The sequence below is a fragment of the Oryctolagus cuniculus genome, chromosome 16 (assembly GCF_964237555.1).
Source record: "Oryctolagus cuniculus chromosome 16, mOryCun1.1, whole genome shotgun sequence".
Taxonomy (NCBI): Eukaryota; Metazoa; Chordata; class Mammalia; order Lagomorpha; family Leporidae; genus Oryctolagus; species Oryctolagus cuniculus.
The window spans coordinates 11,376,996-11,393,582 of NC_091447.1; the positions used below are offsets into that span (position 1 = coordinate 11,376,996).

General features: G+C 38.0%; 1 long non-coding RNA gene across 1 annotated transcript; it reads left to right on the forward strand.

Moving 5' to 3' along the window:
• Positions 1 to 12,446: 12,446 nt before the first annotated feature.
• On the forward strand, positions 12,447 to 15,195 carry LOC103349414 (uncharacterized). Its single transcript, XR_007922391.2, has 3 exons — positions 12,447 to 12,575; positions 14,574 to 14,601; positions 15,098 to 15,195. It is a non-coding gene; the product is annotated as an uncharacterized lncRNA (long non-coding RNA).
• The last annotated feature ends 1,392 nt before the right edge of the window (positions 15,196 to 16,587 follow it).

Consider the following 16,587-nt stretch of genomic DNA (forward strand, 5'->3'; position numbering starts at 1 on the left):
CATTTTTTTCCCTAATGACTTTCTGCAAAAGTGACCATATTTGAATGGAATTATTTTTAGGTTGACTATGCCATTACATTTATTCAAAACCTCAAGCATTTAATAATCAAAATAAAATATTGAAATATATTATTTTTTAGTTCACCTCTAAAGTCTAGAACCTGAAATACATAACATACATGATAGGTGCAGATATTCCGATTTTGCTGATATTTTTATTTTAAAATATTTTTACACTTTAAGGAAAGTTTGCCATAAAATATCTGCTTTCACAAAACTTATCCTGTTATCCTCAGTAAGCAAAACATCTGGAAATATCACTCTAGCATATAAAGCGCTTCACAAAGAGCAGCAACATAAACTGAAAAAATATGAGGGACCTCCTCAGATGGCTGATGATTCTATGAATAAAGGATTAAATCCATTTATAAAGTCTATTGCAGTAAGTGTCAATAATTTATGAGAAAACATTAGCTGTGAAATTACCTGAATATACAGAGTTAAGATAGTAACTCTGGATGGGGGCAATTCATAAGTTAAGAAATGGAAGCATTCATGCAGACCAAGGCGTTTGATTTCTCCCCGGCTATTTGTGACTTTATGCAACAACCTCAAATTGTTTTTTACTTTTAATTGTTTTTTCACTTATTTGAAAGAGCCGGAGGGATGGGTGGATGGATTGGGGGCAGGTAGCAAGTGAGATATCTTCCATTTCCTGGTTCATTGCCTAAATGCCCATAGCATGCAAGGATGGACCAGGGTCCAAAAACTCAGTACAGGTGTTCCATGTGGGTGGCAGCAATCCAACTGTTCAGGTCAGCTGCTGTCTCTTATAGTGCATGATAACAGCAAGCTAGAATCAGAATCAAGCTCTCTGATATTGGATGTGGGTATCCCAAGCAGAACCTTAAACTGCTATGCCAGTCCTTTATGGAATAGCCTACAGTTCTTTGAATTTCTGAAACATGAAGTGTCTGTGCCACCTGCTACTTTATTGGTAGTTATATGGTCTTCTGGCTTTATCCTGAATTACTTTTCCATTTGGAATTATGTGTGGCCTATGTGTAATCTCACACCATGAGTGTTCTTTTAAAGTTTTGTCTCATTTAATGATATTTTTGTATGGGAAGAAGTAATTGCCAAAGTAGTTTTCTTAATTGGATTTTTGGGTTTTGTTCATAATGTATGGGAACGCATTCATACACCCATCACACTTGAATTGCTTGCTCTGATTTTTCTAGGCCTTTTATTTTCTGGCCAAGGAATCATTGTTTTCTTAGATTGCTCCGTTTTCTTTTCACATTTTTTTATTTTTTTTGACAGGCAGAGTGGACAGTGAGAGAGAGAGACAGAGAGAAAGGTCTTCCTTTGCCGTTGGTTCACCCTCCAATGGCCATTGAGACTTGCTCTTGACATAGTTTGGGGTTGAAACAGTGCTTTATCGACTTCACAAGACTTATTAAAACCTCAGGAAAGAGGGACAAGGAAACCCATTGCTGTCCTTTAAAGAGAAAGAAAAAAGTATACTTATACCTTCTGATTTAGTACAAGACCTTGGAAGACACTCTGACCATTTTCAAATACCTGGTTCTGGGAGGAAAAAATGAAAGTATTTTAAGTCTCACACTGCACTGATTATAGGTGCAACTTTGAAATTTCATCTTCTCTTAGATTTGACAGATGTTACCTAGTGTTTTCATGACATAATAGTTTTGGGTAGTACACAATCAAATTTCATTATGGCATATTACCCAACCACTGAACACGCTGTTCTTTGCCAGAGAATCTTTTCTTAGTACATGTGTTTCAAAAGCACTTACTCTGTAAATGAAAGATTAAAGCTTAGCTGACCTAGATTGAGTTGTGGGAATTTAAAAATCCAAGGATCAATCATCTTGGGTCTACTTCAGTTTAAAACTTTTTTTTCAATTTTTTGGATGATTTTGTGGATTTATTTCACTTTTCTGAACAAAGGAAATCTTTCGTGCTTGTTTTAAAAATCTCCTAAATGCAAATAAACAAAAGATGACAAAATAAAAGCATGTCTAGATAATTCTCTTTTGCATTAGATACCATGAGTTGTTGACCTTTTATAAGATGTAGACAGAAACTGGAAATTCCACTGGTGTCTCTGAAAATTCATCTGAGATGAATAGAGAAGTCCCAGGAGAAATGCATAGTTTTATTTGGAAATAAACCTATCTTTATAATAATGTGTTTTAAGCTATGAAAAATGTTTAATGGCATTTAGTCTGTCTTATATCCAAGCCTGGAGACGAATGGAAAATTCTTTTACCCTTTGTTTATGAAGAACAGAGAGACCCAAGATCGGCAGAAAAGATGTACTTCCTTGTTAGGATACTGTAAACAATGAAATAAATTGGAAATCTTAAAAAAGAGTGCCCAATAGATATGGAACTTTGAAAACATAATCCTATATGGTGAATTTGTGTGTTTTCAAATTTGAAAGGCAGAGTTACAGAGAGGCAGAGGCAGAGAGAGAGAGAGAGAGAGAGAGAGAGAGACAGGTCTTCCATCTGCTGGTTCATTCCCCATATGATTGCAAAGGCTGGAGCTGGGCCCATCTGCAGCCAGCAGCCAGGAGCTTCTTCCAGGTCTCCCATATGGGTGCAGGGGCCCAAGGACTTGGGCCATCTTCTGCTTTCCAAGGCCATAGCAGAGAGCTGGATCAGAAGTGGAAAGCTGGGACTCAAACTTACGTTCATATGGGATGCCAGCAGTGGCTTTACCTGCTAAGCCACAGCGCCAGACCCAAGGTAGATTTAAGTAAACAGATTTCCAATTCTGTTTACTGTTTAGAAAAAGAAAATTTTTGCAAATCTCTTTAGAATTTTTAAGAGTTGATTTCCATTAGAAATGGAAAATACAATTGAAATAAGAATACTTTGGGCTCTAAAAGAAAACCAGTTGTATGCAGATGTGTGATTAAGACGTGAGATTACTATCTGTAAAGTTAAGACTCCAGTTACACTTTTTTTTTCTTAACAGGGTTTATTTGAAAATTTATTATGTATTGATAAGACTTTCAAAGGAAAATAATTAAATTTTAGGGTTATATCCCCCCCTTTTAAAGATTTATTTTATTTATTGGAAAGACAGTTACAGAGAGAAGTAGAGCCAGAGAGAGAGAGAGAGGTCTTCCATTCTGCTGGTTCACTCCCAAATGACTGCAACAGCCAGAGCTGAGCTAATCTGAAAACAGGAGCCAGGAGCTTCTTCCAAATCTCCCATGTAGGTGCAAGAGCCCAAGAACCTGGGCCATCCTCTACTGATTTCCCAGGGCAAAACAGAGAGCTGGATTAGAAGTAGAGCAGCCAGGAATTGAACTGGTGCCCATATGGGATGCCGGCATTGCAGGCTGGGGCTTTAACCCACTGTGCCACAGTGCCAGCCCCAGGGTTATACTCTTTTTCCACCCAATAACTTGCATGCACACACACACACACACACAAAGTAGTGCAGACTTTCATTTTTCCTACAATGGAATAATGGGATTGGATTTACTCTCAAAGACTAAATAACTAGAAAAGTGGACAAAGTATAAAATATGAGCCATCAGTTTTTAGATACTGACCAAAGGGCAGTACAAAGGAGATGGGTTTCCCAACTGTTTTAACCCACATCTGGAGCTTATAGAAGGTGGTCCAATAAAGAGATAGCTGCAGGATGCCCAGAAGACTCAAGAAGTAGAGGAAATAGTTTGAGTAGGTCAAGGTACTGAGAAGATTGGAGGGAGGGACACAGACACGAAGCTCATAAAATTTGGGGGAATTCTCTTGAATACTTCTCTGCACACACCTGTGAGCAAGTACAGGTCCTCAGGGAGTGAATCGGCAGAGAAGGGGAGGCCAAGCAATCTCTGGAGCTCACAGAGGCTGGGGATCATCCTCATTACTCCAGGCAAAGTAGAAACATCCAATATACAGGACATTGGCTAGAATCCTCTGAAGCGTTTTGCCTTAGTGGTGGAACTAAACTGTCTTCAATTAAAGATTTTTCTGGAACTGCTCTAAAAAGATTGAAAGTGAGCATTAAAGGAGAAAATGGGTGCTGTTGATGTGATCTGCATCCCCAAATGCAACAAAATCTCAGCAAGTAATATGCAGAATGCCCGAAACCCAATCAAATCTCACTAGGTGTGCAAATAAACTGGGAAATATAACTTAGGAGAACTAAAAAATTATCAGCAGAAATAGGCCAAGAAATGACCTCAATAACTGGCTTAGCAGATAAGTATATAGAAATAGCAATTATAAATATGCTTCATATATTCCAGAAAGTTAAGGAAAGCTGAACACTGTAAGGAGAAAAATGGCCATATGCAAAAGACCCAAGTGAGTTTCTAGAGATCAGAAATACGATATTTTAAATGGAAACATACATTTGATTAATAACAGATTAACCAAAGAAAAATTCTTTGAAATTGAAGGTATAACAATGGAACTATCCAAAATGAACTACAAGGAGAAAAAAAATAGTGCTAAATTTACGTGTGGGGCAATATTAAGTGTTCTAACACATGTGTAACTAAGAACCCAGAGGAAGAAGTAGAGAAATAGAAACTGTAAGGGCCCCCAATTTTCCAAGTTTGTTAAACATGGTAAACCCATAGATCCATAAACTGGATAGATTCTAAAAAAGGAGGTGGAAGATGAGGAAAGCCACACCAAGTCACACATAATAAGTTATCTGAAAACCGGTGATAAGGGAAAACTCAAGCAGGCAGAGAGAAGGAGAGAAAGAGACAGAAAGGAGAGAGAGGGAAATCCCTTTCTCATATTTGCTGGTTCATGACTTCCTGCAACTTCAGGAGCTGGGCCAGGGTTGAAGCCAGGACTTAGAACACAATGTGGACCTCTGACACAGACGGCAGGAGCCTAATTACTTGAACCATTGACACTGCCTCCCAGGCTCTGCATTATCAGAGAGCTGGAGTCCAGCGGCAGAGCCTGGCGTCCACCCTGGGGACATGGGATATGGGATGCAGGCATCTTAAACACTAGGCCAAATGCCCACTCTCGCCACCTGTGCTTTTGTTTGCTTTTTGCTTTTTTATTTCCTTTTAAATTTTATCTCCCACATATAAGGGAGAACACATGGTATTTGTTTTTCTGTGGCCGACTTATTTCACTCAACATGATGTCCTCTAGTTGCATCCATTTTGATGCAAATGGTAGAATTTCATTATTTTTTAGTAGCTGAATAATATTCCATATATGTCACATTTCCTTTATCTATTCATCTGGTGATGGGTACCTTGATTGATTCCATACTTTGGTGGCTGTTGTGAACAGTAGTTCTATAAACATGCAAGTATCTCTTTGATACAATGTGTTCATGTCTGTTGGGCATATACCTGGTAGTGAGATTGTTGGATCATATGGTTAGTCTATTTCCAACTCTTTTTTTTCCTAAGAAATCTCCATCTAAGAAATCACTGTTGAGACCAGTGTCCAGAAGTTCTTTTCCTGTGTTTTCCTCTTTTACAGTGTAAGGTCTCTCATTTAAAATTTTAAGCATTCTTAATCGATTTTTGTATGGTATAGAGTAGGGGGTCCATTTTATTTATTTTGCATGTGGATATCTCTTTTTCTTAATACTGCTTATTGAAATTACTTTCTTTTACCCATTGAGCATTTCTGAAAACTTTTTCAAAGATTAGTTGAGCATGTGTGGATGGGTTTATTTCTGGGATGTTTATCTGTTCCATTGGTCTATATATCTGTCTTTATGCTAGTTCCATACTGTTTTAATTATCATAGCTTTATAATAGATTTAGAAATCTGCAAGTTTGATGCCTCCAGGAACGTACTGCCTGCTTAGTCTTGCTATAGCTGTAGAGAATCACTTGTGAATTTAAATGAATTTTAAGACTGTATTTCTATTTCTGTAAAAACTTGATAGTGGGATTTTGAACGGCATAGTATTAACTCTATTAATTACTCTGGGTAGTATGGCTCTTTTTTTTTAACTTTTATTTAATGAATATAAATTTCCAAAGTACAGCTTATGGATTACAATATCCCCCCCCCATAACTTCCCTCCCACCCGCAACCCTCCCCTTTCCCACTCCCTCTCCCCTTCCATTCACATCAAGATTCATTTTCAATTCTCTTTATATACAGAAGATCAGTTTAGCATAAATTAAGTAAAGATTTCAACAGTTTGCACCCACATAGAAACACAAAGTGAAAAATACTGTTTGAGTACTAGTTATAGCATTAAATCACAATGTACAGCATATTAAGGGCAGAGATCCTACATGAGGAGTAAGTGCACAGTGACTCCTGTTGTTGACTTAACAAATTGACACTCTTGTTTATGGCATCAGTAATCGCCCGAGGCTCTTGTCATGAGTTGCCAAGGCTATGCAAGCCTTTTGAGTTCAACGACTCTGATCTGACTACTACAAGGTCATAGTCAAAGTGGAAGTTCTCTCCTTTCAGAGAAAGGTACCTCCTTCTTTGATGACCTGTTCTTTCCACTGGGATCTCACTCACAGAGATCTTTCATTTAGGTCATTTTTTTTTCCCCAGAGTGTCTTGGCTTTCCATGCCTGAAATACTCTCATGGGCTTTTCAGCCAGATCCACATGCCTTAAGGGCTGATTCTGAGGCCAGAGTGCTGTTTAGGACATCCGCCATTCAATGAGTCTGCTGTGTATCTCACTTCCCATGTTGGATCGTTCTCTCCCTTTTTTATTCTATCGGTTAGTATTTGTAGACGCTACATACCAGGGGATTCCAATTCAATCCCATCAAGGTGGCATGTACCAATGCCATCTCACTAGTCCAAGTGATCAATTTCTGTTCACAATTGATCATAATGATAGGAATAAGAGTCAAAGGGATCACATAAACAAGACTAGCATCTGCAAATACTAACCGATAGAGTATGGCTCTTTTAACAGCATTAAGTCTTCCAATCCTTGAACATAAGATGTCATTCTATTTATCTGTGTCTTCTTTTTTATTAATGGTATGTCTATATTGTGGCTGGCGCCGTGGCTCAATAGGCTAATCCTCTGCCTGCAGTGCCAGCACACCGGGTTCGAGTCCTGGTCGGGGCGCTGGATTCTGTCCTGGGTTGCTCCTCTTCTAGTCCAGCTCTCTGCTGTGGCCCGGGAGTGCAGTGGAGGATGGCCCAAGTTCTTGGGCCCTGCACCAGCACGGGAGACCAGGAGAAGCACCTGGCTCCTGGCTTCCGATCAGCGCGATGCGCCGGCCGCAGCGTGCCGGCCACAGCGGCCACTGCGGGGTGAACCAATGGAAAAGGAAGACCTTTCTCTCTGTCTCTCTCTCTCACTGTCCGCTCTGCCTGTCAAAAAAAATTAAAAAAATGGTTTGTATATATTGTTCCAACTTTGTAGTCTAAGGGACAAATCCCACTTTATAATGTTGCATTTTAATATGGTATTACATTTTATTTGCTAGCATTTTGTTGAGGATTTTTGTATTAATGTTCATCAGGGATATTGGCCTTTAGGTTTAAGTTCTTGTGGTGTCTTTGGATTTGGTATCAAGTGCTAATTCATAAAATTATATTGGACGTGTTCCCTCCTCTTCAATTTTATGCAAGAGCTTGAGACAGATAGGCAATGATTCTCTACAAGTTGGGTGGATTTCACTAGTAAAGACTGAATTCCTGGCCTTTTCTTTACGGGGAGGTTTTCGATCCCTATTTCAATCTCCTCACTGGTCATTACTCTGTTCAAAATTTCTATCCCTTTTGATTCAGCCTTGGCAGATTGTGTATTTCCAGGAATTTATCTGTTTCTCTCAGGGCTATCCAATTTGTTAGGGAATAGCTATTCACTGAAGCCTCTTATGATTCTTTGTGTCTGGGGAGCTTTGGTTGTTATGTCTCCTCTCCCATTGGTGACAATTAATTCGAGTCATCTCTCTTGTTTTCTTAATCTAGCTAAAGATTTCTTAATTCTGTTAATCTAATAAAAATCCAACTCTGACTTTCTTTGAACTTTTCTATTTTTTTCTTGATCTTTATTTTCTTATCTCTGCCCTAATCTTTTATTATTTCTTTCATTCTGCTAATTTTGGGCTTAGTTTGTTCTTATTACAGTTCCTTGGGGGTGTAAGGCTATAGAGTACGTATTTGTGATCATTATTCTTTTTAAATGTAGATATGTATAACTATATAATTCCTCTGCGTACTACTTTTTCTGCATTACATAAGTTTTACTATGCTGTGCTCATAGTTCTGTTTGCTTATATTGTTATTTATTTTTTATATCCCCCCAATTTTTCTTACATAGTTCAACTTGCACATAGATATGTTATAGTTTTTCTATGGCTTTATGTATTACCTTGGAGTTTCCTTGCAAATACATACATTTCTCTTTAAAATAGACAAATTGAGGTGAACATACCTTAGAAACTCCATCAGCAATGCAGAATTGAGTAAGATGCAACATTTAGAGATAACTACCTTGTTATTCACTAGAAGAATGGAGATTCTTGTAAGTTTACCAACTCCGTAAGTAATCAAATCTACCCAGTTGCAAATGTGGAAGGAAGGGGTAACTTAATCTCTAACTTGATATAAATGTATTTATCTTAGGACCAGTGTTGTGGAACAGTGAGTTAAACTCCTGTTTGTGATGCTGTCATCCCATGGCAAAAGGCCAGTTCCAATCCCAGCTGCTCTGCTTCAAATTCAGCTTCCTGCTAATGTGCCTAGGAAGGCAGCAGATTATGGCCTACATACTTGGGCATCTGCCACCCATGTGAGAGATCCAGATGGGTTTCGGGCTTCTGGCTTCGGTCTGACCCCGCCCCGGCCATTGCAGCCATTTGGGGAGTGAACTAGTGGATGGAAGATCTCTCCCTCTCTCTCTGTCATTCTGCCTTTACACTAAATAAACAAACTTAAGAAAAAAATCTTTGTGTAACAAAACAAGTACACTACAGATCGGAATCACTAATAATACTCATTAAGTAGTTCTCTGTGTAAGGCAGTGTTTTAAATCTCTGATGGAATTAAATATGCAAAATATGCCTCCTCATATTATGCCAGATTGCAGATGAACTATCTGAGGCTCAGGGAGAGTGAATAGCTTGCTTAGGCTCACATGACCTGTTTATGCCTGAGCTAGGACCTACAATAGTCAGGGGACTCCCATTGGTTCAGAACAGAACAAAACTTGCCAGATATAGGTGTGACTCCTTTTGTATCTCCTACCTCCTGGTTTATTTCACTCTCCAGAGCATTCATTTCTTCTGGGTACCAAACACAAATTTTTGATGTCCATTCATTTCATTTTGCTAAATTGAGAAGTAAAAAGATTTATACGTTTTTAAAAAAAAATTTAATTCAATTTTCTACATTTTTTTTTCTTTTCTTAAAGATTTATTTATTTATTTGAAAGTCAGAGTTACACATAGAGAGAAGGAGAGGCAGAGAGAGAGGGGGAGAGAGAGAGGTCTTCCATCCGCTGGTTCACTCCCCAGTTGGCTGCAAAGGCCGGAGCTGTGCTGATCTGAAGCCAGGAGCTTCTTCCAGGTCTCCCACATGGGTGCAGGGGTCCAAGGACTTGGGCCATCTTCTACTGCTTTCCCAGGCCATAGCACTTGGCACTTGGGCCAACCTGGACTGATTTCCCAGGCCATTGCAGAGAGCTGGATTGGAAGTGGAGCAGCTGGGTCCTGAACAACTGGCGTCCATATGGGATGCTGGCGCTTCAGGCCAGGGCGTTAACCCACTGAGCCATAGTGCAGGTCCCAAATCTTTATTATTTTAAAAATGATTTATTTATTTGTTTGAAAGGCAGAGTTTATTATTTAATTCAAAGACAGAGAGGGGGAGAGACGGAGATCTTCCATCTACTGATTCACTCCCCAAATGTCTGTAACAGCCAGACCTAGGCCAGACAGAAGCCAGGAACCCGGAACTCCACCAGGGTCTCCCACGTGGGCCTCCTGGGCAAAGAACTCCAGTCATCGGAATCCTGTGTCAGCCTGTACTCAAACCAGCATTCAAATAGGATGCTGGCATTGGGCCCCTGTTTACACTTAAAGACTGGGAATTTAGAAGCCAATTTTAACCACTTAATCTTTAATACATTTGACATGGCAGTTATAATGGAAATGATAACCAGTAGGCTGTGATTCAATTTTCAGACCCCAACTCTGTATCATTTGCTCTAAAGGCAAAGAAGCTGAGATTCAATGATTATATTTTCAGTTCTTCATTGTCCACACTACATTCTCCCTAGGTTTTGCTGTGGCTATTGAATTGCCTAGACAGATTTGTTTTGTGACATTTCATGGTTACATTTCACCATGCTTAAACATGTATCAGTGACCTGCTCAAATTTAAACCCAGTGCGTTTTAGACTCCCATTAGAAACTAACGTAGATCTCTTCAGTGCTGAGTGTACCCTGGGCTAGAGTCAGAAGCTGATTGTTTATTTACATTTTATTCATCTGTAACATTGTAACTGAGAGTGTTGTAGGCTTTACTTTTTGATTTATTGGTATTCTCAGAAAGAATGATCTTTTTGTTGACATTCTGAGTTCCATTAGCACAATACTTCACCAATTTATCATTTTGTTTTTGGTAAACTCTTGACAAATATATTTCTGGCTTATTTCTTTATGGTCAAGTTGATTTGCTCCATTTAATATAAGAAGAGTTCAAATGTTCTGAGAATGAAAGACTTTGTCTGAAAGAGATAGCAAGTGCTCAGTGCTCTGCTTCCACATCTGTAGTGTAATCACATGTTGGCCTGCACACTCGTAAGAAATGTCTTAGGTAATTGGGGTTCTTGTCGAGTTGGTCAGGTTTGGGATAGCCCTTCCCTCGAATAAGAGGGTATTTAGCTTTATTTATGATCCTGAAAATGCATCTTTCCATTCTCAGTTGTAAACTGGTTACCACAAATGTTATGTTCATAAGATCTGTAACCATTATGGTAACAAGGATGTACCAAGAAAACTTATCATGGCCAAATGGTACCACAGATCTATCATCTATTTAAATGAGAGTTCCTTGCCTTTTTATTTACTTTCAGAAAACAGTAACTTAGAACTGAATGATGGCCTTGAATTATATTGTTACAAATGCATTTTGATTTACATGATACAGTAGAATTTTTGGCACTTAGAAAGCATTAAAATTCCATCATTTTCACTGTCAATTATATAAGAGATTATGACAGGAATTTAAAACATTGACTAAAATTTTAAAACACTGGCTAAAATGTTAGTGATTCTGGTGGTTGATTGAATATTACCATAGATGTGGCTGGATAAAATTATATTTCCTGGATTTTAATATTAATATGTTTTGATTAAATTTTTGTATTAAGGGTTTTTAAAAAATGGTCTTGATATACTTCTACGTCAATAAGAGAGATTGATTTTCCATCTGTTAGTTCATTTCCCAAATACCCCTGACAGCCAGGTCTGGGACAGGCTGAAATTAGGAGAAATCAGGTCTCCCGTGTAAGTGGTAGAGACCCATGTGCTTAAACCATCACTTGCTGCCTCTCTATCTTAGCAGGACTGGAACTGGGAGTAGGGAACAAAGACTCAAGTCAAGCATTTGGGTATGGGATGCAAGCTTTCAACACATTATCCTAACTGCTGTATCAAATGCTGGCCCCTGAACTTTCATTTTAAAATTGGAGCATCTTCCAATCCTTTTATTTTTTGAAGTGATAAAACATTTTATAGAGAAGTAGAGACTGAGTAAATGGGTTGCACGCTCTGGGTTTGAAATTGTGTTTGATTTATCTGGTAGTGCTCAATTTATCAATACCATTTTCATTGTACATGATAATTATTTTAGGGTTAGATGGCATATTAGGATGATAGAATAAGCAGATAACCTTGAGACGTCATAGATGCTATAAGCTTCCAAAAGGAAAATTTCCCATCTCTTACCCTGCAAACGGTCTCTATGTGAGAATCTATTATTAATAAGCAAGCACAAAATTAAAAATTCATATGACTTTCTCCTAGTGTGAGCACATAGTTTATCATCTAAATAATGGGGAGTTATTAGTAGTTACATGGAGACAAGATGCATAAGGTAATACATCTATCTTGCATGTAGAATCGATTTACATGTATATATAAGTTCGAGGAATCAAAGCTTTTCATCTTGTTATGTATGGTGATAAATACTTTGAATGGAAGCTTTATTCCAAGCAAATGAAAAATTCCAGAGGAACATTATGTCATTTTTTTTGGCCAACAAAGTCCAAAGACATGACTGGATAGACAGGCCCCCTAGGGTCAGCTTAAGGCATTATTCCTAAAAATATATTAACAGGCCTTACTAGAGTTCAATTTAATTTGCTCATAAAATGTGGGGAGTTCTTTTAAATTTATGTATGTGAATCACCTGAGAATCTTGTTAAAATGGAGATTCTTACACAATAAGTATGGAATAGAACCAGAGAATTTACATCTTGGAAGAACTCTTTGGATCTTCTTTGTGATACAATGAGAAATTAATAAAAACAGTCTGTAAGTCTTGGTTACCTCTAATTTTGCCAACTAAAGCCCCATTCAACCACTCAAAATAATAAGGTATGTCTCTAGTTTTACAACTACAAACTCACTTTAGGTTTCTAGTAACCTATTAGCAAAACATTGGCTATTGATCAAAGACAGACATTTCAGTAAAGCTATGTGAGCCACTTGTAATGTATAACCCTTTCTAGGGTAGCATGCAGCAGATTACCTGCATCAATACAGTGTATTCTTGATTGGCAGGTCAGTTAATTACTCCTAAAATCTGCACGTGAGTGTTGGCTTCAATATGTATGCATTGTATCACATTGCTGACACTGAGATATCGCAAAGTAAATTAAGGGCATTGTGACTTGATTTTGCCTTTCATTTTCCATGGCCAATATCTGATATCTCTGTAATTCTACAGTTGCATGATCATTTGATAACCAGTGTCAGAATAGAGATACCTAGAGACTGGTCTGCATGTTCCATGACACTGAGAGTCGCAAGATGAACAAAGATGATGCCAGGCGGGAATGCCCAGTACTTGTCTTTAATTGCAGTGGTAGGTTTTTGGTCCAAATGATCCCAATAGTAGATAAATGAGATTTAGAATCAGCCAGAAAACCTGAAAGCAGAGGCCCCGTCTCTGTGACTCCTTCAAGTTGCTAAGGCAGTCATCATTTTTTTTTTTTTAGATTTTACTTGTCACATACAAAGCGCCATTGCCATGTTGTTGAGATGATTAAACGATTTAATATATATGCCACACTTTGAAAATATAAAGTGAAAATAAAAATGCACAGAATTATCCTTTCACATTTAAAATAATAGCTGACTCCATATAAATCGATTCCTCCCCCCCTCCTTTTTTTTTGGCCAGAAGCCCAGCAGGGTACTGAGGGAAAACAAATTATCTTCTCTCATCTCCCAGTGTTTTAAGAATCAGTGATGCATTATGGTTAGGAAAGAAACATAACGGAGGTATAGGGATGTTCAGTTTGCAAAACTGAAAACACAGAAGAGTTACAGTAAGAAAGCTCAGCTGTTCTAGACTTGACATCAGGAAATGCACACATGGAATCCACTTTGTCTTTGTGTCCTAAGGAGGGAGTTGTTATCTGCTTTACTAAGGCTTGACCCTCCCGCTTGGACAAAGGGTTTTTGTACCACACAAATGGCCATTTGTTTCAGATTTAACGTGGATGGATATTTTCTTTTTTCTTTTCTTTTTATAACCAGGATCACAGACATTATGGAAAATCTCTTTGAAGTTTTATGCTAAGTCCTTTCTGCTAAAACTCTCATTTTCCTCTGCTTTACTCACTGCCTTTCCATTATGAGAAATCACTGAAATCTTGCAGGTTTATCCACACAATGAAACTATCATTCCTTTTTTTTTTTTTTTTTTGTAAATATTTATTTATTTATTTGAAAGGCAAAGTTACAGAGAGGCAGAGGCAGAGAGAGAGAAGCAGAGAGGGGGAGAGGGAGAGAGAGAGGGAGAGAGAGAGAGAGAGAGAGAGAGAGGTCTTCCAACCACTGGTTCACTCTCTAGATGGCCACAACGGCCAGAGCTGCGCTGATCCAAAGCCAGAAGCCAGGAGCTGCTTCTGGGTCTGCCACATGGGTGCAGGGGCTCAAGCACTTGTGCCATCTTCTACTGCTTTCCCAGACCATAGCAGAGAGCTGGATTGGAAGTGGAGCAGCTGGGACTCGAACCGGCGTCTATATGGGATGCCAGCACTGCAGGCGGCGGCTTCACCTGCTAAACCCTGGCGTTGGCCTCTCTTTTCCTTTTTGGTTTTCTTTTCCTTCTAGGAAGTTTTGGTGACTCAGATGGCTCAGACCACACATGCCACTTCTGAGTAATATTATGTATGCGGTAGTTTTTCAGCCATTAAGCATGGATTCCTCCCACCCCAAAGTACGCCATTATGAATCACAGGGTAATTTTGAAACACGTGTTAAATGATAGTAAAATGAAAACAAAAGGAATCAGTTTTAAATTTACCTTAATCTTCATCTCACCTTTCAACTTTGTCTTCATATCCACAATTATTTTCCTTACAGAAAGAAATGAGCCAAACTCCAAACTCAGGTATGCTATTTATTATACTAGACATGACTTAGTTAATACTTCCAATATGCACCCAGTGGTAGTATTGCTTGTATACAATCTAAAACAAGTTTTCTTTGTACTTTTCTGTACTTCTCTTCAAAAGCATATATATTTCATTCTACTGTTACTTGATACGAATTTTGAATCAAGTTTTTTTTTTTTTTTAAATGTTTATTTGAGAAAGAGAGAGAGAAAGAGAGAGAGAGAGAAGCATGCATATGGGAGTGCAATGGCAAGAGTCAGTTCAGGCCAAACCCGGAAGCTGGGCGTTCAATCTAGGTTTCCCATGTGGGTGGCAGAGACCCAGTGACTCCAGTCATTATTGCTTCCACTAAGAATCTACATTAGTAATAAGCTGGAATTAGGGGCTGAAGCCAGGTATTGAAACTGCATACTTTGATATGGGATGTGAATGTCTTAACTAATTTCTTAACTGCTAGACTAAATACCTACCTTCGTTTTTTGTTTCTTGTAGATGATCTAGCAAATAGTGGATGAAGAGTGTGTAAGTCTCACAAAAAGGCCTATAAAATTTTGTTATGAAATTCCAAGAATAAATAACTTAGAACTTGCAATTTAATTTATATAATATTGGACCATATTTTTAATATATAATGAACAGGAGTTATTAATCCATTTCAAATAAAATTATACAATGTCCCCTTATAAACTGCTAAATAAATAAAGCATTATAAATATAAATTTGGGATCAAATTGCTATTATTGCAACTAGAACTTACTTTCTAAGGGATCATTCTATAGTTAGGCTTATAAAATATCAACCTCTGTGTTAGAATGTAAGAAATGGATTTCACTTCCTGGAAAATGAAGTGGCGTAAGTTATATATTCTACTAAATTGATATAAAGAAATGTTCACAAGCTTTTCAGATTTCTCCATGAAGTGGGTAGAGGAGAGGATTATTTCTGCAAATGGTGGTCTCTTCAGTTTTGCCCAAGTATGCAGTGTCCAATGCCTTCTGTACAGGGCAGTCACTCCATAGTGCTTGATGAGCATACTTGTGGTTTTCTACAATTGCTTTTTCCAAAGGGAAGAGATATATGTTGGGAGGAAGGCTCTGCTAACTAATTTGAATATAAGGCTAAATATATTTGTCTACGTTATCATACTGGAAGTGCTTGTACTGTCCTTTGTCCTTTTGTAATTTTTTTCACATGTACTTCAGATCAAAAAGGATCGTCTGCCTACCAAACATCACTTTTTATGAAAGTGTGATAACTCAGGATCTAAATGATAAAACAACTGTTCTAGTTGTTTTGCTAATGAAAAACTAAACCTGATACTCTGTGGTTTCACTTTTCCCATAAGATTAATCACAATCCTTGGTTTCTGATACATTATTATTATTATTAGATTATGACTGGCCATATTTTTAAAAAGCATAATTAATCACTCATAGAATAAACACCAGTGAATTTAGCACACAAAGAATCAGGTTAATAGTATTCAACTTCTTCCTCTTTGTTGCTCCGCTGTCACAATTGTCCTGGCTCTGGGCTCTGTCTCCAGAATTTTCTTGAAATTTGCATTTGTAATTTATTTGTTTTCCTTTTAGCTCAAATATGTAAGGTTAAAGACTGTAGTACTTAGCCTTATAAACTTTTAAAGTTATACAATTGGAAATATAAATAAATGTGGCTTGATATAAATCAGAGCCAAGTGAATGAATGGTGATAATTAATCAATTCATACATTTTCAGTGTACAAACTATACACTCTAGACACATCATGAGGCTCTATGAAATGAACCAAAAATCTGATAACAGTCCAGACTTGCAAGGATTCCCAGCCTTTGGGTGCAAATAGACAAATAAGCTTAGAGTGATCACGTGATTTGACAAAGCGAAGGCACCTCTTGCTTTATAACATTTACTAGCAAGAGGATGGAGCTGAATGTTGAAGAATGAGTAAGATTCACTGAAGCAAGGGAGAATGGCACCCAAGC